We start from the raw sequence: 27,100 nt of genomic DNA, 5'->3' as shown, positions 1-27,100 counted from the left end.
GAAACTTCTCAACTGTACATTGCCCCCACTATCTCCCTCTGTACAAGCACCACATCCCCCCAAACCCAACCCCCATTCCACCCCTAATTTCACTATCAACCCCATTTCAACCACAACCATTAAAAAATAATTCCTTAAGCTCAAACCCTGTTGTACTGCACCTGACAACTTACTGCCTACACTTCTGAAAATTGCTGCCAAAGCCATTGGATTCCTCATAAGTATCCTAATTAACAGATCCATCCAGGAATCTTATGTACCCAAATTATGGAAAAAAGCTTACATTCTTCCTCTTCACAAAGGGAACAAAAGCAAAGATATCTCCAAGTTTTGACTTATCGCTATCCTGTCCTATATCACTAAAATCCCAGAAAAATGCATTCACAATCAGCTGATGCCCTATCTACTTCAAAATCACCTCCTGTCCTCCACTCAGCATGGTTTTAGACCTGGCCACAGCACCACATCTGCCCTTATTTCTTTCCTTGAAACAATCAACAGAGCTCATGATAATGGGAAGATAGTATCTACCATTTTCTTAGATCTTTCAAAGGGATTTGATACAACTTCCCACCCTTTGCTTCTAGCACAAATCTCTAATTTTGGACTTTCCCCCTCCACTGTCAACTAGTTTACAAGCTATCTAAATGACAGGCAACAAGACATCAAATGGAAAACTCTATCTTCTTCATATATCAACACTGCTACTGGAATTTCTCAAAGCTCCATACTAGGTACCCCCCCTATTCAATATTTTCATTAACAACTTCCACTCAGCTGTAACCAACAGAACCATAATTCAGTACACAGACAACTCAACCATCATCTGCACAGATGACTCTGTACCTGAACTTCAACTCAAAACCCAAACTGCCTTCTTCACCTCGGAATCCTAGATGCTAAAAAAACTACCTAGCCCTCAACCCAAATAAATCCAAGATTATACTTTTCACCCTCAAAAAATCAACTACATTCAACAAAGAAATGTTCAGTATCTACTCCCAAAATAAATCACTAATAGAAGTTGTCGGCCACACTAAACTCCTAGGAGTATTCATAGATGAACACCTAAAATTTGACATTCACCTGCAACAAAACATCCAAAAAACACATCAAAAACTTGGATTGTTCTATAGGCAAAACCACTTCCTCAACCCATCCACCAGATAAACCCTTGCCACCACTTACCTTCTCCCTTCCCTAATGTATGGCACCATTCTACTCACCAACCTTCATGCCACTCTAAAATCTAAGCTCCAGGCATGTTACAATAAAATTGCAAAATTTGCTACAAACTCCAAAAAACTTTTTCCATCACTGTACAGCTCTTCACATCCTAAAGTGGCTGGAATTACCTAACTACCTCAACTACCTACAATTTAACATTGCCCACAAACTTATCTTTAAACCCTCTGATTGTCCCGCATTTAGTTCCATCTTTACCTTCTATCTCCCAATTAGGCCCCCCAGATCTGAGAATCAACAACTTCTACATGTTCATAAACCAAAACCACCACCTGGCCAACTTCTCTTCTCTCACTCTCTAGCCAAGAATTGGAATGTTCTTCCATTAGCAATCAGAACAATCCCCGATTTTGGCCACTTAAAAAACTACTCTCCACACTTACCTATCTTCCACCTGGCACACAACCTCCTTAAACTCCTAGCTCCAATAATATATTTTCTCCCCCACTTTCCATGCTGTGTCTTATTAAAACTTTCTCTCTGCAGTAACTTGTCTCAAAACTTTTGTAATCTGTTGACTAATATGAGTCTAGCCTCTGAACTGCTAAGTGAATTTTTCTCTCTGTAATCCTATATGTTAGATAATATTATACTACCATTGTATATAATTCCAATGATTGCTCTTTTCTACTGAGGAGCTTTTCTCCCCAGGTCTCCACTGAAAACAAGCTCTGTTTAGGCCTGGTTGACCTTCCCGGTTAAAGTAAAAGAACCCTTCCAAGTACGGCAACTGCATGGCCTCAAAAAGAATAAATTCAATTAAAAAAAAAGCACAAAGGCCAGCAGACTGTGGTATAGAAATGCTTTATTAAAGCATATATTAATAGAGCAGTCTGTGTTCCTTCCTGGTTACCAAATTGCAAATAAATAAATAAATAAAATGGGATAGGTTAATTTGAGTACAAAAAGAGGAAAATTACTATGCTTAAAATGGCCCTCATGGGCAGCTAGTCCAGTACTTACCTATGAACCTATGAACCTATTAAAAAACTGCTATATTAATACACAGGTAACAAATTAAAATAACCCTAAAGCTTTCTGGACTGCAATCAATCAGCTGTTAAACCTGGTACACCAACCTGACCTACATCAATGTCATCTAACCATACTGAAAATACAGCCAGTAAATTCAATACCCACTTCATCTATACAGTAATCTCTCTTATTAAACTTTCAACACAGGCAGACACACATTCCTCTTCTCCCTTGTTAGCACCCTAAACACTTACACTCAAATCAGTCTCAGTTTCTACAATTGAAAAAAATACTGCTAAACCTAAAATCTACCACCCTTGCCTCTGATAATATACCATCTGAGCCCATAAAAATTGCTGCTGATGCCCTAACTTTTCCTGTCTTTATCTTAATCAACTACTCTATCACCGAAAGCTGTATCCCAGCTCTATGGAAAAAGTGTTGCATTCTTCCTCAAATGAGCTCTTAAACTTCAAGCCTATAGCCATATTGTCTCCACTTTCAAACATTCTGGAAAAGTGTATCCAGTCTTAACTCCTTAGCTTTCTCATGGACAGCTGCCTCTTTTCCCCTACACTGTACAGCTTCCATCCTTTTCAAACTACATATACAGCTCTCCTTAGTTTTGTAACATCTGTTAACCACTATTGGAACTCTGGTAAGCACTTTCCCTATATTCATCCAAAGCTTTCAACATGGTATCCCACCAGAAATTACTTCAAAAACTAGCTTTCCTAGGAATACATGAAACTTCACTGACTTGGTTCTCCAGCTACCTATAAACAGGCAATAAGCAGCAAAATGGCAAAGTGATATCTCTTCTTTCCTTCCTCTTACAGTGGGTATAAATTAATGATCCATTTCAGGTTCCTTGTTCAATTAATATTGATTAATATTTATTAATTATCTCCACCTAGCTTTGAAAGAAACCACTATCATGCAGTATGTAGACAATTGGACAAGCATCTGTTCTGCTAAAAGCCTAGATAAATTAGAACAACTCACCCAAAAGTCTTTTTCCACCATAGAGGCCTGGCTGTATGATACATATCTGTACCTTAACCCTAAAAAAAATAAATAAATAAAAACACTGATCCTATTTATTCCAAATCATTCAAATAGCTACAGAAATAATTTCAAAAATCACTTATTTTAACAACATTAATATATAATTAGCAAGTCAAACTAAGCTTCTAGAAGTCATTATTGATAAAAGCTTAACATTTGATTATCACACAAAATAAGCAGTAAGTCACTAACCAAAAGCTAGGTGCACACAATAGAGTCAAACAATACCTCACTGAGAATGCCAGAAAAAGTACTGCTCAATCCCTTCTCATCCCTACACCCCTTTATGCTGCTCCCATCTTGGTTAACTTATAGTCCACTCAACTCTGACTCTTACAGCAGTGATATAATAAGGTAGTGAAATGTACCGCCAAACATCATTATAGGATACATCACTGCCTGGGCTTAAAAAACTTCAGTATTTACAGCTAAGGCATTATCTTACACTTTCCCAGCTAGGTATTTACCATAAACTCATCTATTATTCAGACAAATACCCTAGTTTGAAAAATATTCTTCACCTATGTAATCCAAGTAGACAGCTGAGATCCACTGACAAAATGTTATTAACTGTTACAAAAGCTAACAATTCAGCTGGTGACTCTTTGTCCTTCTTCCTGGCCAAAATTTAGAACCTACTTGCTCTCACTCAAAATAACACAGTGAACAGCAACTGCTTTAAAGTACAAGCAAGTGAATCCCTTTAAGATACCTGGGTCTGTAGATGCACCACTCCTAGATGATGAATTTTCTGATCCTTACTTTCTCCTATTCTTTTCAAGCACTATACCCGTAGTTATGGGTTCCATATCTCTTGTCCACTACTTCTCCCTCTTCTTCTTTCTACCTGTCCTAAAACATTCTCTCTCACCTCTTAATACCAATCTTCTTTCTCCCTCTACCAAGTTTTTTTCCAAATATGTTCCATAGCTCTTTAGATGCTGCTTTTAATAATTAATGATACTGTTTAAATGCTGTATATTTGTTGATTACATGCATATCTCTATTTACTATTTTCTTTATATTTTTCAGAGTATTTTCTCTCCAGAAAAGTTTCATTGCTCATTACATGATGCCTCTATTAATTAATGATATTGTGTTTAAATTTATTATATTCGTTGATTACTTGTATACCTTGATTTTTTTCTAAAGTATTTCTCCCTGGGCCACCATTGAAAAGGGGGTTGCTTTCTGCCCATTTGGACTATCTCAGTAAACAAATGCAATAAATAAATACATGAGTATGTATATTCTACATTTGCAGACTGTACGTTCGATTCTCGGCTGGAGCACCTTCTGTGTGGAGTCTGCATGTCCTCCCCACGGTCGTGTGGCATTCGAAAGACATGCGTGAATGGGCATGCCTTCATTGAAGGTTGGGCATCGGGCTGGCACCTGGGCACTGTAAAAATCTACTGCCAATCATTAGCGGACCGGAGTTCCGCTGTGGTGACCCCTAACCGGGAAAAGCCGAAAGAAAAACAACAGACCTGTATGATAATCTCATTCAACTTTGAAATGGTCAGTGATTAGGTAAAGACAAATGTATTGTGGGTTAAATTCTAGACAACAAAACTATTGTCTAACATTCATTATATTTATATTTTTGCTCAAGAAATTAACAAAACATATTTTCAGATACAAGAATATATTAAAAAACATGCATATTTACAGATGCAAGAATCTCCTACCACATTTAGTTTAATAAACAGTTTACAGTGTCACCTGACAAGAGCTGACAGAGCAACTGGAGGAGATAATAGAGAGGGACCACAGTGCCCAAAATGGCCATATGGAAAGAATCCTGCTGCAAATTACTGCCCCATTCAACACTGATATACATTGAACACTATATGAAAGACATGTTGCTACATAATGATGGCTTACTGCATAGATGTGCTGTAATTCTCCTTGGGTATGATCCATCGATTGGAGTTGTTGTGTTCACTTTTAAAAATGGCCATATACAGTCACACACATAATGACCTCCCTATGAGTGATTTCTGACAAGTGTTCCATTACATACAGGTTTAATGTCATGACCCACATCTCCTGTGTACATACATCTCACCTGAAATGACTTACACAGCTTGACCATTTTTTGCATCATAACAGCTTATATGTTGCTGCACCTGATATTTGTGGTTATCTGGAATATCACTAATGACTGACTTTTCTATGTCTCTCTTCATGCCATTCACAATATGCATGCATGCTTCTGCCTCAGATGTTATTGTATCTACTTTTACAACTTCTAGGAGCAGAATGTGCAATTTTTTCCTTACGTTTGTGCATTTGCTCTCACAGTTATATGTGTTTTTGTCCATTACTCCGGTATATGGTGTTTAAGAGATATGACCATGAAGAATTCAAAGACTGTTAATACCCATATAGTCCTACAGCATTTTTTTATGTTGAACATTTCATGACTGTTAATATGAATTACATTGCCAGTAATGTTCAACATGCCCATGGTTTTAGCCAGTGAAGTATGCAATAGTATCAACCTTAATTGTCCATTTGTTGCTAAGCTTTCCCTTGCTCATGTACCCTAATTTACATATCTAATGTTGTTGATTATGAGCGCACTTGATTTTGACTCTGATTTCTCATACACACTTTTTTGTTTACATCATGTACACACATATGTCCATGCACTTGCTTACCACTCTGTGGCCACAAGCCTGTGCTTTGGGCTCAAGGTGAGGCTTCTCATTACGTTGTGTGCCTTAGCTTCTTGCACATTATGTTAGCTTCTACACAACATATATACAATGTTTAAGAATTCCCCAGGAAAGTCCTTTTGCAGGAAACTGACCTTAATAATACTGAAGATTTGAAACTGGAAAGAAAAGACGTTGTTTTGGGCTTTGCTGGTTACCCTTGGAGTAGGATGATGGGAGGCTGTTCTTATTAAAACTTGTGTCTCACTCTGTTTAACAGAAATACATTCTTTTGGAAGCAGCACTTACTGATGTTTTAGCTACCTTAGTTAAGCTTTATATATCCCCTGAAATTCTATATTCAGAATTTACGGACTGCATGGATAAAATGGATTTTATTGCAGGGCAGAGCAATCATCTGGGCTGGAGACTGAAAGAGTCTCAGATGAAAATCTAGTTTGTATACAGTGTGAGACTTTGAGGTGTGCCCGCCTTGGGAAGAAGTCTGAGGGGTTTCTGATCTATGGTAGGGATGGTGGATTTGTACCCTTGATTAGGAAAGAAGGACTTTTTTTCTGCTTGCTTTTTTCTTGGTACAGGCCCTACTCAAATATCAACAAAATACTGCTTTTAAGGGAGCTTGCTTATACATTTAAAGATCTGTTGATCTTTCCCATTGCCCTGTCAGAATATGCACCTCTACTTGTGGATTGGTCCCAGGTTCCTGGCTTTACATCCTCAGTTTGAAGAACTAACCTCTTTTTCATGCAGAGAGAGCTGTTTGAAGTTATGATATAGAGATTTGTTTTTGAAAGAGTCTGTAATAGTATCAGAGGTGGGGGATATAGCTGCATAATAGCATCTAATGAAGGACAGGTTAAAAGGGTGAATTTGGTAGAGGGGAAAAAGATTTTAAACTACAGTCCTGATGTAAATGGAAGCAGATACATGGAAAGTAATGAAACCTCTATATGTGGTCAAGAAGGATTAATGGAAAAGTTATACTCTGCCAGAGACCATGTGAAGAAGAATCTCCAATATAAGAAGAGTTTGCTAAAGAAATTTCCATCTTAGTCCCTGTGATTTCTCTCCTTCTTGGTCAGTATTTTCTAGCTGTAAGGTTAGGACAACAGGCAGCCTCAAGGGTTATATGGAAGGTCCTGGATCTACATACTGATAGGATGCTTACTTCACCTAAAGATATTCAACATGCTTTTGTATTATTTTATAAAATGTTAATTGCTGAAGAACTCCCACTGGCACAGGCCAAGGAATGAATCTCTCAATACCTAAAGGACTTGCAGCTTCTAAGGCTTAACTTGGAACAGGATGAAACTTGATGTGTTTTTTCACAGCAGACAATGTCACTCATGTCTTGAAATGTGCAGCAAAAGGGAAACTGCTCTACTCAGATGGCTTGCCTGTGAAGATTTATCAGTGTGGTGGGTCTGCATTTCTTGATAACTATATTAAAGTGACAAATCATATCTTATTGGATAGATCTCCGAGACTGTTAAAGAAGCACTCATCCCTATAAGCAGGAAGGATCTGCAAAAGCTTACATTTTTATCAACCAATATCTATCTTAAAGCATGAGTATAAACTATATACTTTGCTGTTAGTAAAGAACATACGCCAGTGTATTTCTTTCTTCTTTGATACATTTCAACCAGATTGGCTTTGACCTGGGAGGACTACTTCCGATATCCTCTCAGTCATGCCTCTAAATAAGGAAATGCACTTCTCCTTCTTCTTACTAGTTCTGATACAGAGAAGGCATTCAGCAGATTTGGGTAGTCCTATTTTCTTGAAGTCTTGCAGAGAATGCCTTTCCCAAAGGTGTAATCAATGTGAGGGAGCCAGCATCAAGCATTAGGCTGGTAGAGAACTTTCTCCAATCATCATTCTCTTTCGGCTTTTCCCGTTAGGGGTCGCCACAGCGGATCATCTCTTTCCATTTCTTCCTATCCTCTGCATCTTGCTCTGTCACACCAACCGCCTGCATGTCCTCTCTCACCACGTCCATAAACCTTATCTTAGGCCTTCCTCTATTCCTCTTACCTGGCAGCTCCATCCTTAGCATCTTTTTCCCAATATACCCATCATCCCTCCTCAGCACATGTCCAAACCAACGCAATCTCGTCTCTCTTGCTTTGTCTCCAAACTGTCCAACATGAGCTGACCCTCTAATATACCGATTCCTAATCCTAGCCATCCTAGTCACACCGATTGCAAATCTTAACCTCTTTAACTCTGCCACATCCAGCTCTGACTCCTGCCTTTTTGTCAATGCCACTGTCTCCAACCCATATAACATAGCTGGTCTCACTACACTCTTGTAGACCTTCCCTTTCACTCTTACGGATACCCGTCTGTCACAAATCACTCCTGACACTCTTCTCCACCCATTCCACCCTGCCTGTACTCTCTTCTTCACCTCTCTTCCACATTCACCATTACTCTGAACTGTTGATCCCAAGTACTTAAACTCGTCCACCTTTACCAACTCTACTCCCTGCATCCTCACCATTCCTCTACCCTCCCTCTCATTTACACACATATATTCTGTCTTAGCCCTGCTGACCCTCATTCCTCTGCTCTCTAGAGCATATCTCCACCTCTCCAGAGTCTCCTCAACCTGATTCCTACTCTCACTACAGATCACAATGTCATCTGCAAACATCATAGTCCACGGGCCTCCTGTCTGATCTCATCTGTCAACCTGTCCATCACCACTGCAAATAAGAAAGGACTCAGAGCTGATCCTTGATGTAATCCCACCTCCACCTTAAACGGATCTGTCACTCCCACTGCAGTCCTCACCACTGTCACACTACCCTCGTACATATCCTGTACCACTCTTACGTACTTCTCTGCCACTCCCGACTTCCTCATACAATACCACAACTCTTCTCTAGGCACCCTGTCATATGCTTTCTCCAAGTCTACAAAGACACAATGCAACTCCTTCTGACCCTCTCTGTATTTCTCCATCAACACTCTCAGAGCAAACATTGCATCTGTAGTGCTCTTTCCTGGCATGAAACCATACTGCTGATCACTAATCATCACCTCCCTTCTTAACCTAGCTTCCACTACTCTTTCCCATAACTTCAAGCTGTGACTAATCAGTTTTATCCCTCTGTAGTTACTGCAGCTCTGCACATCACCCTTATTCTTAAAGATAGGTACCAAAACACTTTTTCTCCACTCCTCAGGCATCCTCTGACTTTCCAAAATTTCATTAAACAATCTAGTTAGAAATTCCACTGCCATTTCTCCTAAGCACCTCCATGCTTCCATTGGTATGTCATCTGGGCCAACAGCCTTTCCATTCTTCATCCTCTTCATAGCTGCCCTTACTTCCTCCTTGCTAATATGTTTCACTTCCTGATTCACTATCCCCACATCATCCAACCTTCTCTCTCTCTCATTCTCTTCATTCATCAGCCTCTCAAAATACTCTTTCCATCTACTCAACACACTCTCCTCTCTTGTGAGTACCTTTCCCTCACTATCCTTTATCACCCTTACATGCTGCACATCTTTCCCAGCTCTGTCCCTCTGTCTAGCTAATCGGTATGATTATATTAAATACAGGCACCAGAGATGATTATCTACCCTCCCTTCCTTTAATTACGTTAAAATGTTCTGCTGGATGATTTGCTATAATGTAATAATTTTTTATCCTTTTTTAAAAGTTTTTGATGTAAAGTAAAATAAAACTGTTTTCCAAAAAAGGTACCGATTTTGACATTACCAGCATCATCACAGAACACAGATTAGTGAGCAGTGGGACTACCTAATCATTCATATCATCTCTTACTGAGGAGCAGAATTACTTTATCACTCATATCATCTCAGAACTCCCTAGTGAGCAACAGGATTACCTTTTCATTGTTATCATCTCAGATCTCCCTAGTGAGCAGCAGAACTAATTTATCATTTGAATCATGTCAGAACTTCCTAGTGAACAGCAGGACCACTTTATCACTAGTATCATCACAGAGCTCCCTAGTGGGCAGAAGGACTATTTTATCACTTGTATCATCGCAGAATTCTTTAGAGTGCAGCTGGACTACTTTATTACTGGTATCATCGCAGAACTCCCCAGTGAACAGTAGGACTACTTTATCAATCATATCATCAAAGAGCTCCCTAGCGAGGAACAGGACTACTTTATCACTCATATCATCACAGAGCTCCCTGCATTGTCGCCTCACAGCAAGAGGTTCTCCCGTTCGATTCTTAGCTGGAGCGCCTTCTGTGTGGAGCCTGCATGTCCTCCCTGCAGTCGAGTGACGTTCAAAAGACATGCATCAATGGGCGTGCCTTGGCTGAAGGTTGGGCGTCGAGCTGGCACCTTGGCACCGTAAAAAACTACTGCCAATCATTATCGGACCGGAGTTCCGCTGTGGCGACCCCTAACCGGGAAAAGCCGAAAGAAGAAGAACAACAACAACATCATCACAGAGCTCCCTAGTGAGCAGCAGGACTACTTTATCACTGGTATAATTGCAGATCTACCTATTGAGCAGCAGAACTACTTTATCACTCGTATCATCAAAGAACTCCATAGAGACGATCAGTGAGCAGCCAGACTACTTTATCACTGGTATCATTGCAGAACTCCCTGTTGAGCAACAGCACTACTTTATCACTCATATCATCACAGAACTCCCTAGTGAACAGTAAGACTACTTTATCACCTGTATCATCATAGAACTCCCTAGTGATCAGTAGAACTTCTTTATCACTCGTGTCATCACAGAACTCCCTTGGTGAACAATAGGACTATTTTATTACTTGTATCATCACAGAACTCCTTATTTTTTTATTACTAGCTCTGTCTTTTAAGACTATGATGGAGTAGAGTTTTTGATTATCAGCATCATCTCAGAACTTCCTAGCAAACATTAGGGATATGATTTTTATTTATTTATTTATTTATTTATACCTGTTTGCAAGGTAGGGCACTGATCAATACTGACCAATTTACCAAGGTACCAACATCATCACAGAACTCTCTAGTCAGGATTAAAAGTACTTTATTATTAACATCATCACAAAATTCCCTCGTCCAATGTAGACATAATTCATTAAAAGCAGTGACACAGAGCTTCTTATTGAGAAATATGGGTAATTTAGTACCAGCATCCTGACTGACCAAATAGTGGGGGTACTTTCTTAAGAGCATCATCCAAGAGTTCCCTAATGCATAGTAAGAGTATTTTATTATCTGCATTACCAGAAATCTCTTTAGTGAGGAATAGGTGTACTTTGTTACTAGCATTGCCACATAACTCACTAGTGAGCAGTAGGGAAACTTTGTTAGCAGCATTATGACAGAACTTACTAGTAAGACATAGGGGCATATTATTACAAGCAGATTCACAGAACGCTGCAGAGAACGGTGTTGGTTACTTTATTACCAGCATCATCACAGAACATACCAGTGAGGAGTAGAACTACCTTATTTCTAGCATTATCACAGAACACTGCAGTGAGAAAAAGGGAACTTTATTACCAGCATAATCTCAGAGCTTCCCACTCAGGAACAGGGATACCTTATTGCCAGCAATGTCACACAACACCCTAGAGAGGAATAAAGATTTTATCTGGACAGTGCCTGCAAATAGTCTATTGTGATCAGTGCACTACCCTGGTAAACAAAGTAAGTAAATAAACTAAATATGATATCTTATTACCAGTGTTGTCACACAACTCCTAGTAAGGAGTAGGGATACTTCATTATCAGCATTTCCAGTGAGGAGTATGGATATTTTGTTACTGGCATCACCACAATACTTCCTAGTTAGAAGAATGGGTATTCTGTTACTAGAATCATCTCAAAACTCACTAGCAACTTTACAATACTTCTTCATACAGACTAGGGTACTTTATTGCAAGCATTTTCACAGTATTCCCTAGTGATGGTTAGGGGAATATTATTAATGACATCATCAGAGAAGCCCCTGTTGAGGTAGCATCACCACAGAATACTCTAGTAAGCATTAGGCGTTCTTTATGCCAGTATTAACAGAAACCTCTGTAGTGAGAAGTAGGTTACATTATTACTTACATCATCACAGCACTAGCTAGTAAGAAGAAGGGGTACTTTATTACCAGCATCATCACAGAAGTCCATAGTGAGGAGTAGGGGCAGTTAATTATCACAATCATCACAATACTTCTAGTATGAAACAGGGGGAGTACTGGTACCTTCCCATCATTATTACAAAATGTTTTAGGGAGGATTATCATCACAGATCTCCCTCTAGTGAGAAGTAGGATTACTTCATTACTGTTTCCTCTCACAGAACATCAAGTGACATGTAGGGGTATATTATTGTCACAATCATCACAGAACTCCTACTGTATAGGGTATTTTACTGTTAGCATAATCACAAAACTGTCCAGTGAGCACTAGAGCTAATTTATTACCAGCATCATCTCAGAACTGCCTAGTGAGGAGTAGGGTTACTTTATTACCAGCATTGTCACAGATTTCCATAGAGAGGAGTAGGGGTGCTTTCTTACCAGCATATTCAAATATTTCATTAGTAAGAATTACAAGTAGTTTATTTGGGTCTATATTACATAGACGAAAAATCAAAATGTCGAATGCTCGGATGAGCAAAAATGCAGGTAATCGAAATCGCTATTGTGGGGGGCTGTGCCCCCCCTAAAAAATATATTCCAACTCCGAGATCACGCTACAGTGAGGAAAGGGCAAATTTTCTGATCTTCACCGTACTGCGATCTCATAATATCAATTTCAATTACCTGCGTTTTTGCTCATCCAAGCGTTCGAGATATTGATTTTTCATCATTCTGATAGGAACCTGTTTATTTCCAACCTTGTCAAGGAATAGTCAAGGTACTTTCTTTCTAATATCATCACAGAACACACTAGTGAGTAGTGTGGGTGGTTTCTTCCTAGGTTCATTACAGAACTGCTAAGTGAGGAGTTAGGGTACTTTGTTACCAACATCATACAAAAATATCTGCGGAAAGGTAGGTGTACTTTCCTAACAACCGTCATCACAGAACTCCCTCTTGAGGAGTAGGATTCATTTATTAAAAGCATTGTCACAAAAAATACCCAACAGCATACTAAGTGTAAAATAAAATCACAAAACCTTGACCCATACAGTACACAGTTTTATTGAGCATTTTGTTCTGAGCTTGATTCAGAAGTTCATCAGAATTTTAAAAAGTCACCTGCGTCACTCAATTTATAGGGAAAGTGATGTAAAATTTACAATGAAAATCCTCACAGTCCCAGTTAATCTAAAAATCATATATATGACCCTCAAATCTCCACACTGTTCACACTGAAAAATGTAAAAGTCAAAATATTCATTACTATTATCTAAAAAAAAACTATTTATCTGCCAGCACTGTACCTACAAAAAAATCAAATACTTAGCATTGATTCAAGTAACAGAAAATTACTACCACATTAATACATAGCAATGTATAAACCATTACACCATACTAATTTTAAAATGTTAAAATTTTACAACTGTATTAAAGCAAATGAAGTAAAATTCAGGTGTCAAAATCATAAACCTAGCTGCCCTAAGGGTTAAAATACTCCCAACTGAAACTTTTGCATTTATGCCCAAGCTTGCAGTTGCACTGAGAAGGATCTGCCAGCATAATTATCTCTGCTTGAGTACCATCTCCATAAAACACTGTGTGAGTTAGTTGGTACATTTTCTAACACAAAAATGAAAAAATTCTTGAAATTCTCACATGTTTTAGCATGATTACATAATACATTAGATATGTCATCTTTTTTGATTGCGTAAAAATGCAGGTAAATCCTTACTCTCAAAGGACCACATATAATAATGGGCAAGATGCACATAGTGCAATATATACCAGACATTTTGTGTTACAATCAAACCTTCCCAATGCTGACATAACCTTAGGGTAGCAGGAAAGAATTATATTTTTGGAATAATGAATGAATTGTTTACAGGCTTCATGCTCTTTCATTCCGATGTCCTTAATAACATTCTCCTCTCTCGTAATCTTGTTTTTCAGATTTTAACTTTAAATTCATGTCCTTTTTGTATACAAAATTCAGGGTCATTCCTAACTTCTCTGTCAAGTTATAAGTGCTAAATACATTGGACCAATTATTAGACAAGTGCCTATAGATCATTCGCATCTGTACTATATTTCATGCACATGTTTCTGGTGAACCCCTTATTATTGTCATTTTTGTGCACCAAACATTTACTGTCCCTTATTAATGGCTTATATTTAGTCCTGTTTTGCTGACTAATCCAGTTTTTTAATTAATCCAATAACACTAGTATCGTCTCTCTAAAAACATATTACATAATAGTTTATAAGCACCATTCCATCTAAAACAAACCTGCTAAACATGATCATCTGCCCCTTCACCAAATTCCTCATTTGCCAAAGGGGATGTTGACTTTGGTAGAAGGGGTAACTGAAAATGTTTCCTTCATATAAATACTGGATTTGTGCCTTCCAAAAGAACATTTTTCATAATTTTGACATTGAAAAAATGAATAACGTCTTAGTTACTTTCATAGGTAAATTTAAAAAAAACTATTTGTGGTATTAATATAATCAATAAAACATTTTAATTCCTTCAAGTCACCACATCATATAATGAAGACATTGTCATGAAATCTAAGATATAATTGAATAAAATTTTGAAAAGGTGAGTTGAATACCAAACATTTTCCCAATACCACGTTGGCCAAAACTGGGGCTAATACTGCTCCCATTGCCATCCCTTTTCAAATGTTTGTAGCACTCATCAATGAAAAATACAAATTTATTTTTAGCACCATCTCCATACATTGTGTAATTGTATTAATGTCCATTTGGGTCAGGTTGGTACCAGCCATTATAGCTTCAAAAGACATTCAATACAAACATCATATGGTATAACTAACAGCAGATCCATGACATCAAACAATGGGATTTGGCTAACACAAAAAAAATGCTAAGAATTCTTAAGAATGCAACCCTTATTGGTCCCAAAATTCTTTAAGCTAAAATCCTCATATTTTAGTGGGCACTCAGATTTCAAGCCACCTGCTGTAAAAATTGGTCTTAAAGATGGGTCCACAATAGACTTGTCAGTTTTGGGAATTCTGAAAATAGATGAAACAAGATATTTTTTTAACCATTCCTTGTTTTGGGTAGCATTCCTGTTGTAACAACATCCCTCAACCATAAATCAATTTTATTATGTGCTATATCAGTTTAATTGACAGAAACTTCAATAAAATACTCCATGTTTAAATATTGCAGCATTTCCTGGGAGTAAATAAATGTATCCATTATAGTCATGCCCTTCCCTTGTCAGGCTTATGCATATGTTTTTTTTTTCTCTAATAATTGTGTCAATCAGCATTTTATCTTCCTTTGTTAAACTATAAAATAAATTACTTTTCTAACTGTACCAATTCCTTATATTATTTTTTCAAAGTTTTGAGAAGCAAAATGTATTGTTATATAACTCTCTTCTGAAGAATATGGTTAATTTATTCTTAGCTTTATGACAGAACTGAGTGTGGAGTAGGGGTAGTTTATAACCAGCATCATTCCAAACTTCCTGGAGCAAAGTGGGGGGTGCAACATTATAATCAATCTCATTAGTGAAGAGTAGGGGTACTGTATTAAAAAAAAACTCTTTGCAGAACCCCTAATGAGAAAAGGGGTAGTTTAAACATATTCATAGAATCCCATAGTGAGGAGTAAAGCTACTTTATTACCAGCATCATCGCAGATCTCCCCTGAAAGGAGTAGGGGTGCTTTATAAGTGCCATCATCTTAGCACTTCCCAATTATGAGTAGGGGTGCTTTCTTACCATCACCATGACAGAAATCCCTACTGAGGTTTAGGGGTGCATTCTTAGGGTCTATGCTAGAAGATCGAAAGCTGAAAACAGCGAACGCTCTTATGTTGAACTGAAAAAAACAAAACCACAAAATGTCGAATGTGAACAGCGAAGGAAAAAAATCACTGCTCAAAAAAAATGTACAGACAAAATACAATGGGGGGCTTTGCCCCACACCCACCCAATGTGGGGGCTGAGACCCCCACACGCCCAACTTAAATATACCAATTCCGAGATTGCACCATAGTGGAAGAAATGGCAAAGTCCCGAGAATGGCCCAGCTTGCTATTCCGGCCATTTGACATTATGTTGTTTCGCTTTTTTAGGTTCAACATAAGATTGTTCAGTTTTCAGCTTTCGCTCTTCTAATATAGACCCCATTCTTACAAGCATCATCACAGAACTTCCTAATGAGAAATAGGTGTACCTTACTACTAGCATTGTCACACAAGTCCATAATGAGGTGTAGCAGTATTTTATTAACAACATCATTGCAGAACTACCTAGTGAGGATTTGGGGTACTTTATTACCAGGATTGTCACAGAAGTCTCTATTGGGAAGTAGGGGCATCCTGTTACCAGCTTAATCAAAGAAGCCTGTGTGAGGGTACTTTATTACCTGTGATAATCTCTCAATCATGCCTTTAAACAAGGAAATGCACTTTTTCTTCTTGCTAGTTTTGATACAGAGAAGGCATTCAGCAGATTTAGGTAGTCCTATTTTCTTGAAGTCTTGCAGAGAATTGCTTTCCCCGAAGTGTAATCAGTGTGAAGGAGCCAACATCAAGTATTAGGTGGGTACAGAACTTTCTCCTAAGATAATATTAAATAGAGGCACCGTCAAAGAAGCCTGTGTGAGGGTACTTTCTTACCAGCATCATAAAAGAACTTCCTAGTGAATAGACAGGGCATTTTCCCCTAGTAGTATAAATGTCATGTTGTCTGCCCTTGAAAAGACAATACTAGACTTGTGGGACTAAACCAGTCAACAAAGAATAAATGGATAGATAAATATATAGACAGATAAATAAAACAAAATAAATGCATTAAAAGCATCATCACAGAGCTTCTTAATAAGGGGTAGGGATGATTTTTTATGAGTATCATCACAAAACTCAGTACAGACGAGTAGGACTGCTTTATTATTATCATCATCACAGAGCTACATAGTGAGAAAAAGAGGTTGTTTATTAACAGCAACACATAGAACTCCCTGATGAGCATTAAATATACTTTCATTCCCTGCATTGTCTCAGAACTTCCTAGTGAGGGATATGGGTATTTTATTACTAGGACCATCACAGAATTAGGAGTATGGGTACTTTACTATCAGCATCATTTCAGACCTTGCTAGAGAGGTACTTTTTTACCAACATTATCACAAAACACCCACGTGAGGAGTGCATGTCCTTTATTAAATTCATTGTCATATAGCTATCTAGTGAGGCAGAGAGTTACTTTATTAAACTCATTGTCACCTAGCTCCCTAGTGAGGAGGGGTGGTTACTTTATTAAACTCATTGTCATCTAGCTCCCTAGTGAGGCAGAGGGTTACTTTATTAAACTCATTGTCACCTAGCTCCTTAGTGATGAGGGGGGTTACTTTATTAAACTCATTGTCACCTAGCTCCTTAGTGATGAGGGGGGATTACTTTATTAAACTCATTGTCACCTAGCTCCCTAGTGAGGCAGAGGGTTACTTTATTAAACTCATTGTCACCTAGCTCCTTAGGGATGAGGGGGGTTACTTTATTAAACTCATTGTCACCTAGCTCCTTAGTGATGAGGGGGGATTACTTTATTAAACCCATTGTCAACTAGCTCCCTAATGAGGAGGGAGGTTACTTTATTAAACTCATTGTCACCTAGCTCCCTAGTGAGGAGGGGTGGTTACTTTATTAAACTCATTGTCACCTAGCTCCCTAGGGGGTTACTTTATTAAACTAAAATTGTCACAGAATTAATTCATGAGGAGTAGAAGTACTTTATTACCAGCATTGTTACCGATTTCCATAATGAGGGGTAGTGTACTTTATTTCCTTCATCACCACGGAGTTACCTTGTGAGGAATAGGTGTAGTTTATTACCAGCATAATCAATGAACACCCTTGTGATGGTAGATGTACTTTTATTGCCAGTATCACCACAGAAGTTCCAAGGAGGTGTACCTTATTACTAGCATTATCACCAAACTTCCTAGTCAGGCATATAGGTTCTTATTACCAGTTTTGTCACAGAACTCATTAGTGTGGAGTTGGATTAATTTGTTACCAGAATTGACACAGAACTCAGTAGAAAGGAACAGGAGTACTGTAATATCAGTGTCATCACAAAGCCCCCTGTTGAAAAGTAGGGATACTTTATTACCAGCATCATTGCAGTACCTCCTAGTAAGTAATTCTGTGTACTTTATTACCAGCAGTAACATCTCATAGCTCCCTAGACAGGAGTATGGATAACTTTGTTACCAACATCAGCACAGAACTCCATTTTTGTTATCAGCATCATCAAAGAGCTCCCAGCTAATGATAAAGAGCATTTTATTACATCACAGTACTTTATTATCAACACCATCATAAAATTCAGAAGTAGAAAACAGAGGTAATCCAGAGGGCTTGAGTGAAGTCTGGTATCCTACCTATGACCCAGTGGGTGACAGGATAAACAAGAAACAGAGTATAAAGGATTAGTCAAGATTAAATCACTTTAGCAACCAGATCTAGGAGACTCTTTCTCTCTCTCTGATACCTTCCCTGTAGGAGGAATAAAGACAACTTGTTGAAGTTTCCAGTAGTTTATTCAGTTAAGCAGGTATCTGGACAAGTGTTCTTACATTACATTCAAGATGTCAGTTATTTAAAGGCAGTTACAGATGATGGTGGGAGGGTCCATGGGAGCTGATTGGAGAAAATCTGGGACATGGAAAAACAAGGAGCCAACCCCAAAGCTTAGAGGTTAGTTCCTTATTTCAATATTCCTGAAAATACCCATGAGAGTTTACCAGCTCAGCAGCCTGTGGAACCTCATTCTTAGTTAAAAGGTTTTATTTTTATTTTTAACTTCTAACGAACAAAACATGACAATACACTATGAGCTACAACTACAGAACTGTATTTAAGAAAACACTTTCACCTGAGCTTCATCATGTCCATCTAATAGAATGGTTTACACTTTGATAAATGAAAATGCCTGCTTCTACATGGTTATCACCAGAAGTTTAGTCTGTTTGTAGCAGATGTAAAATGAGAGGCTGTGTCTGCTTAAGTGGGGCTCATATTCCTTGGAGCCAAGTATGAAAGCTTTATTACAGAACTTTCTCCAGTCTATCACGTATAATATGAGAGGCTGTGCCCACTTTTACAGGGCTCATTATCTCCTGACAAATAATATGAAAGGCTACTATTATGTTGTATAACAAAAAGGTTTATAGTACCTACTTAACAGGCTCATATATATGATTAATGTGACCAGCCCCCATTCTTCTTCCTCTTGAGGAAGACAGACCTTTTTACATGCAGGGGAGGTAGTCACTTAAAGCTACACTAGGTGATTCCAATTTTGGCTCTAGATGATTGTCCCTGTCGAAGTGAAACCCTGACCCATATGCAAAAATGGTAAAAGGAGTTGTGGATGGATGGACATGCATCCAGAGGAAATAGCATACAGTGGAAAATGAGTCACAGTGCTCATTTTTACAGAAGTCATGGATATGCAAAAGTAAGAGGAAAAAGTAAAAGGTAAGTAAAGTTTGAGACCTCAGAACCTTTTGTGTAGGTTCCTGTGCTTATGGAATAAAAATCCACCAAGTAGTGAACTGCAGAGTATACAAAAACTTTCAATAAACAAAATCTCAGATCTTCTTTGAGCACAGGTAAATTGTACCTATGGTGCAAAGAATATAGCAGTGTGGAGTGGTGCCCTGGAGCAATAATTTTCATTGCACTACAGATTATAGAAATTTTGTTAAATGCAGGCCTAGTGGCTACATTATCTATACTTGGCTTCTATGGGGTAGCTGAAGGGAGTGAGAGCGGAATGCTCTTGGTCCCAGAGCATAGTTTTATGGTACTCCAGTCTGGGATCTTCACAGTCAAGCTTCTTTCTGAGTCTAGGAGTTAAAGAGAGCTCTTCTGTTCAGAATGATGCCTCAATACAAACAGAAAATGATTGACTTAACAATTGGCTTAGTTTCTGGTGTCATTCCAAGGGGATCCAGTACCTGACAGGCTGGGAGGACATGACTGACAGACCACGATGCTTTGCCAGAGATGGCCTTCATCTGTCTCACCTGGGCTTCAGGCTTCTGGCAAAGGCTCTTGCTTCCCCCATAGTCCCTTTTTAGGCAAAGTCATGAGCACAAAATTACCAATGTGAAAAATTCTTCTAAATGAAATTTAAAGGTCATGCTGCTAAACGCTAAGAGTCTTAACATGAAACGGCACTCACTGCAAGCATTACTCACCTGGGAAGATGCTGACATTTGTGCAGTCACTGAAACCTGGTTCACATCTGCGGAGAGCATCCCAACCTTACCAGGTTACCTGTCCTCCCATACTTTCACACCTCAAATGGAAGGCTACAAAGCCAAAGGAGGTGGAGTTTCAATATTTATCAAAGACATACACATCTCCAGGCTGGTCAAACAGTATGATGCACAGGAGACACTCGAGGTGCAGTTAACTGTTGACAAAACATCTATTCAAATCAGAGCTAGCTACATACCCCCAACCATGACTCAGGTGGCCCACTCCACCTATCTGGACTTACTTGAATCCATCAAGATTCAACCCTCTACCCTGATGCTGGATGACTTTAACTACCCAACCAGAGAGTCGAAGACCTATTCTAGCTCAAACATAAATGCCCAGAGATTTCTCAACTTTGCCAATGCCAATGCATTGGAACAGCTGGTCGATACCCCCTCAAGAGTTGAAAATATCCTGGACCTGGTCCTAACCAACATGATTAGCTACTATAGCACCCCTACAGTGTCATCCTCCTTGGTAAGATCTGACCATAAAGCAATCACTTTTGAAGTCACCATCTCTCCTGATCTCCCACTTGCCAGAGTGGAAAGAAAACATTTTCAAAGCTGACTACAACCTCCTGAGAGCAGGTATAAGCAGCTTCACAGCCACCATCCCTTCAGTTGGAACAAGCACTATTGTCCAAGCCTACACCAAAAAACTATACAGCACCTATATAGCTGCAAGGATTCAGCAATACCTGACAGGACCAAATCATCTTCCTCAAGGAAGTGTAAACCGGTCTGGTGGACAGCAGCAATAAACAGACTCTATAATAAAAGGGAAACAAAATTGCTGTCCAGGACCGAGAAGGAGCAGGTGCTAAGTTGGAAGCATTCTCTCCTTTGTCTGAACCAGCAAATAAGGTCACTGGTAAAATCCTCTAAGGCTAACTTCAAGAACAAATTGGCCATATCCACTAAGGATAATCACAAGGACTTCTTCACATACATCTGCAATCTCAAAGGTAACTCCCAAATCTGCTCTGAATTGGTGGTCAAGAATACCACATACATAAATGCTATAGATATAGCCAACCTGCTGGCAGACAAGTTCAGTGAAAACTTCACTCCCCCTGTCCTCCCCATCAGTAAACAAGGACATCCACAGCATCCGCCCTTCTCCTGTCATCACCAGGGAGCAGGTCATTAATGTCCTCTCAAAGGCAAAAAATACAGCCTCCATGGGACCCAACAACATCCCTGGCTGTGTGCTACATGAATTCAGGCAAGAGCTCTCAGCACCACTAGGCACCCTATTCAACCAAAGCCTGTACACTGGCTTCATCCCAGCAGAATGGTGGACAGCCACTGTCATCCATCTACACAAAGTTGGAGCATTCACCAACCCAGGCAATTATAGGCTCATAAGACTAACTAGCCTGATCTGCAAACCCATGGAATGCATTATCATGGACCTTATAAACAAGGACATTGGCAATCTTCAAAAGCTTGAGTCCACACAATTTGGTTTTGTCAAAGAAAGATCACGTCTGTTAAACTTGGTCACCCTCTTTGAAACAGTCAACAAAGCCAGGGATGAGGGGAAGACAGTGCACACTGCCTACCTTGACCTAGCCAAAGCCTTTGACACTATTCCCCACTTGGGCATAATAAGTAAACTCTTCCAGCTAGGCATCAACCCGTATGTTACCAGATGGGTAGCTAACTGACTCAGTGATAAAACCCACTCAGTCAAAATAGGTGAAGCCACCTCTAGTAGGAGACCCATAACAAGTGGGGTACCCCAAGGATCAATGTTGGGGCCTCTACTATTTGGATATAATTTTTCTGAGGTACAAGCCAAAACCAGTGGTCTGTGGCTGACAAAGTTGGGCACTGCAATAAATTCCCCTAGTGATGTGAACATCCTCCAAGAGGGCCTTACCCAAACTAAAGACTGGTGTCAGAAGCATGGCCTCAAACTGAATGCCAAGAAAATGCATCATTATCCCCTTTGGGGAAATTAGCATCTCCACTAATTATCACATTAATAACAATGTACTAAGCACGCAATCAGTTGTGAGGGACTTGGGCACCCAGGTTGATAGCAACTTGACTTTTGACAACCACGTTGCCTCCATTGTATGGAAGGCTTTCTACATGGCCCACCTCATAAGTAAGGGCATTTCATCCAGGAACAATGAGATCATAACATCCCTGTACTCCTCCCTTATCAGACCCATTATCAAGTACAATATCCCCTTCGGTATGTACTTTGCCAAGCACATGCAGCAGTTGGAGAGACTACAGAGGTTTGTGACCAGGAAACTCCAGGGTCTCAACCTTGATGGAGTAGCTGCATATCCATAAGTCAAACCTCACTCGGATAACCTGCATGCAAGACCTCAACCTGGTCTGTGACATTAATAGCACTTGTTGGCAAGATAGATTTTTGTCCCAGTGACTCCCCCATCTGTGGAATAGACTCCCTCTCCATGTCAAGCAGAGTACCTCATTAGCCCTCTTTAAGAGGAACCTGGATGACTGAATGGGAAACAGAAAGTATACCTCTGGGATTCCACCTGTGTCCCTGCTGGACACAGAAAACAGGTGCTGACTTTGTGGAAACATGGGTGAAATTCTTGGCTAGGGTTATAAGAGCCTCTGGGCCAATAGCCTAGTATTGTCCTATGAACCTATGATCCTATTCTTCCTCTCTCCAGGTTCCATGTGGTAAAGTCAGGGCTTCTCTGCTCAGATTCTTTATCTCCTCAGGTTCCAGGTGGTAAAGTTAGTGCAAAAGAGGACTAGATAGCTCTGTGACTGGCTAGATAAAGGGCTGGAAACTGGGAGGGATCAGATGGAAGGGCAGTTACCCAATCTCCTGAGAGAGAGGGTGGAGCCATGAGGCCTGGGATAGGCACCAAGAGGAAAGCCCAAGTTCCAAATCAGTAGTAGAGAACCAAAACAAAAATAAAAAAAAAATTTCAAATAACTGAAAGTTTCTGTTTAAGTTTGTGCACATCACAAGGTAAAAAAAATAGTTTCAAATCCATGCCAATTACTTTTTAGATTTGTGCACGTCTAGAGATAGCACACAAAAATAATGTGGCTTGTTTTCCATGTCACTAGTTCACCAGATAAACCATGCTAATGTAGATGTATAAAAATATAATTATTTGACTGTTTCATATTAACAGTAGCATTTGGGGTTAATTAACAGTTTATGTCCAAATCCTGCATTAGGTGTTTTAGCTGTATGCTTTATGGTTCAGTTTCCTGAGTGCAAGCATACTTTTAATAGAAATATTTGAGTTTAGACCAGAGTGATGGTGGGAGTCCAGCCTGACATGCCAGCTTAACTCCATTTTTTTAAGGATCGCATTTTTGTTTCCTTTGAGTGGACTTATAGTGAGCTTGTTCAGCATGTGGAAGTGAAAACCTCCATGGTCTCAGAAATCACAGCAGTGCTTCACTAGTTGGTTTTTGAAGGGCTGGAGTCTGATGTCAGACAGATGGTGCACTATCCTGAATTTGAATTTGTTCATTGTTTTCCCTATGTAAAAACAACTGAAGCCATTACACTATGCATGGTATATCACAAAAGCAGTGTTGTAATTATCAGAACAAATGCTGTTGATTTTTCTGCTGAGTACTGAAGAAAATAATTAGTCCTTCTTGCTCATATGTTTATAGTAAATGCAAAAATGGGGGCCACAGGGACAAGTTCCACTGTTGTCCTCCTCCTCCTTCTGAATTTGCACTCTACCCAGCTCCTAACGTTCTGACCTCTTAAATTCAAAACAAGGATGAGGTCCTAGAAGTTTTTCCATTCGTTTATTCTCTGTAATCATTATCCAGTTGTCAGTCTTGATCTTTCTGATTGATTTATAATCTACTATAAAAGTGAGAGGCATGCTTCTTTTTCTTTTGTCCTCCTGTGGATCCCATTGTTGCTTTCTGTTGAGCCCTAGAAGTCTCCCAGGGGAGGGTCCTCTAAATGGGTTAATTTGCCTCTTTTAAAGTTTTGATGGGGTTGAGGATGGAATATAGTAACTTATTGCTGTACTCCCTAGTCAGGAAGTCTTGGTGTAGGCTTATTAGATTTCTGATGTAATCTCTAAGTTCTTTGGAGACACATGCAATTCTCATCTGCTAACTCATTTTTTGGATTGTGCTTTATTGCCCTGAATGTATGCATAAAGATTTAAAAGAGAAAAGTAAAAAGTCATGGACATTTAAAAGCCATATAGCTGAAACACTTGATGTCCTTAAGGGGTCATTTGCATATATCCCATGGGCCTTTATTACAGAAAGTTTAGGGTATCACACAGTGAAAACTCTCCTTGGCTAAGTTTTTCTTTTAGATCTTCCTAGTGAGGCGTTCTTTCTTTCTTTCTTTCTTTCTTTCTTTCTTTCTTTCTTTCTTTCTTTCTTTCTTTCTTCCCATTATCATAACAAAACTCCCTAGTAAGGAATATAGGTACTTTATTAACAGCATCTTCATTCATTTCTCTATTATAGAATTCCCTATTGAGAAGTAGGGAAACTCTGGTGAGGTACAGGTATATTTTATTAAAATCATCATCATCACAAATCTTGCTAGTGAATATTGAGGTACTTTATTACTACCACCTTCACAGAAGTATTTAGTATGAGGAAAGTTACTTTTTACCAGCTGGTGATGAAGAGGAATACGTTGCCACTAGCATTGTGTGAGAACTTCTTAGTGAGGACAAGGGGTACATTACAACCGGCATAATCCCAGAACACCCTGGTAAAAAGTAGATCTACTGTACTGCTGACATCTTTACAGAACTCTCTAATGAGGTATATTTATTAACAGCAATATCACAGAACCTCCTAGTGAGTCTTAGTGGTACTTTATTAAAATAATCTTCATAGATCTCCTTGGAGAGTAGTGGAGGTATTTTATTGCAAGCATTACTACAGAAATCCCTAGTGAGTACTAGAGATACAATATTACCCACAACATTACTAAAGTCTGTTTGAGATCTAGGGGTTCTTTATTGCCAACATCATTGAAGAACTCCCTCTTGAGGAGTAAAGATACCTTACTAACACTATCATCACACAACTCTCTAGTAATGAGTGCTTTATTAACATAACTTCATTGTTATGAATAGGGATACTTTATTACCAGCATCATCACAGAGCCTCATTTTTAGGAGTAGGGATACTTTATTACCAGCATTATCACAGAACGTCATTGTTAGGGGTAGAGATATTTTATTATCAGCATCATCATAGATCTTCTCAGTGAGGAGTAGAAGTACTTCATTAAAAGCCTCAGCACAGAACTTCCAATGAAGAGAATGACTGAGGAGAAGGAGTACTTTATTATCAGCACCATCACAAAATGTCTTCCTGAGGAAAAGGGGGACTTTATCATAGAACTTCCTACTAAGGAGAAGGGGTACTTTATTATCAGCATAATTACAAAATGTCCTACTGAGCAGAACAGGTACTTTATTATCAGTACCATCACAAAACTCCATTTTAAGGAATATAAATATGGGTCCCTTTTATTTCATTGAAGAACCAGATCATCGAACAGCATTTTGGATGGCATTTTATCGAGCTTGCCATTCATTGAATTGTTTTAACTGAGATCGCATTAAGATGAGGATTTGGAAATTTGCCCTTTCCCCACTGTAGTTTGATCTTGGAGTTAGTATATATAATTAGTGGGGATGTGGGGAGCAGCCCCCCACAAGAGGAAGGTTCAATGAAATAATATCGACTTGTAGGAGAACTTTTGACCAGCATTCTCTCAGATCTCCTCAATGTGGAGTAGGGGTAATGTGTTACCATTATTGATTGATTGATTGATTGATTGATTGATTGATTGATTGATTGATTGATTGATTGATGGCTTTGACCAATGTAGTCCAGCTAGGCTGTGGTAACCCCTTTTCAGATGAGACCCAAGGAGAAAAGCTCTAGTAATGAAACTGGCAATTTTATACAAGCAAGGGAAAATGTAAAGCTTAAAGTTACAATATGGACATACAATAACTAAAAGGCAGCTACACTAGAAAAAAATATGCATTCAGTAAAATATAGAGTCATTACATATTACAAGAAAATTTGTCATACACAGTGGGGTTTAAATCAATTACATTTATTGGAAGGAAAACTAAGGCAGATGCAGTATGGGAGATAAGAATAGAAAGTAGAGAAGAGGTGAGGAAAGGTGAATAGTGTAACATTAGTTCAGTGATATAGGAAAAATAAAGTTGCACTGAAGCTGGGGTAATTGTAGGCAGGAGAGAGTATAAGGTGGAATTTTGCTGGAGGGAAGAACTTTTCATAGATAAGTAGAGACAGTAGAAGTGGCAGAGGGATAGAATGCAGTAGTAAATATACTTTCGAAATTTACTTTCTTGAGGTATATAGAGAAAACAAAGGTGTTTAAGGCTCACCCTGGAGATGCAATAACAGAACCAAGTGTTTTTAAAGTGTTTTAGCAAGTTTTTTGAATCTGGATAAGTTGATTTCTTGTCTGATGATGGTAGGCATAGAATTCCAGATTTTGGAGACATAGTTTGATAACAAGGACAGACAAGCAAAGATGTGGGTATTAGTTTTGGTTTTAATATGACTAATATGATTATCTTCCCTCTTCTCCAGCCATAGTCATGTACCAGCATTATCATTAAAGAATTCACTCATGCCCCTAAAAGGCTCAGAACATAGCGTTATACACACTAACTTAAAAACTCATCTGATAGCTTGAGTGAGCTGCTGGATGCCAATTCCCC

The sequence above is a fragment of the Protopterus annectens genome, chromosome 7.part0, assembly GCF_019279795.1.
Source record: "Protopterus annectens isolate FY-2018-M chromosome 7.part0, PAN1.0, whole genome shotgun sequence".
In the NCBI taxonomy this organism is placed as follows: domain Eukaryota; kingdom Metazoa; phylum Chordata; order Ceratodontiformes; family Protopteridae; genus Protopterus; species Protopterus annectens.
This window is presented reverse-complemented; position numbering follows the sequence as displayed.